Genomic DNA, 439 nt, shown 5'->3' on the forward strand with positions numbered 1-439 from the left:
AGCCGAGCAATATAAGATTTATTGGAGGTTAGCTCTATATACTTCCAAGATTCTAGCCACGAAGATACTACGCGGTGCTCGCATGGCAAGACAAGTACCGCCATCCAGCGTCTTCAGCTTCCTAGGTGATGAGTATTCATCTATTGGTTAAATTTCTCCCAAGCCTAAGGGAGTTGGAGGTCAGACGCACAATGCTGGTGTGCTCAAAATCTCGAGCCAAGCTGGATCAGGTCGGTCCAGCCTTCATCGCGCTCTTCGGTTTCTATAGACACCGCCGGTTTCTTTGGCTTATTCAATAAAGGAATCCACACACACTGAGTTTCTTTGATCCTTAAAGGTCCTTTAGCAATTTGCAGTGGGTATTGAGGTATGCGAGTAAATGCGAGAGAGAGAACATTGCAAAGAACATCCTGATGAAACAAACGGCTTCTGTCGGAGT

Source organism: Penaeus monodon, chromosome 22, assembly GCF_015228065.2.
Source record: "Penaeus monodon isolate SGIC_2016 chromosome 22, NSTDA_Pmon_1, whole genome shotgun sequence".
NCBI classification, from domain to species: Eukaryota; Metazoa; Arthropoda; class Malacostraca; order Decapoda; family Penaeidae; genus Penaeus; species Penaeus monodon.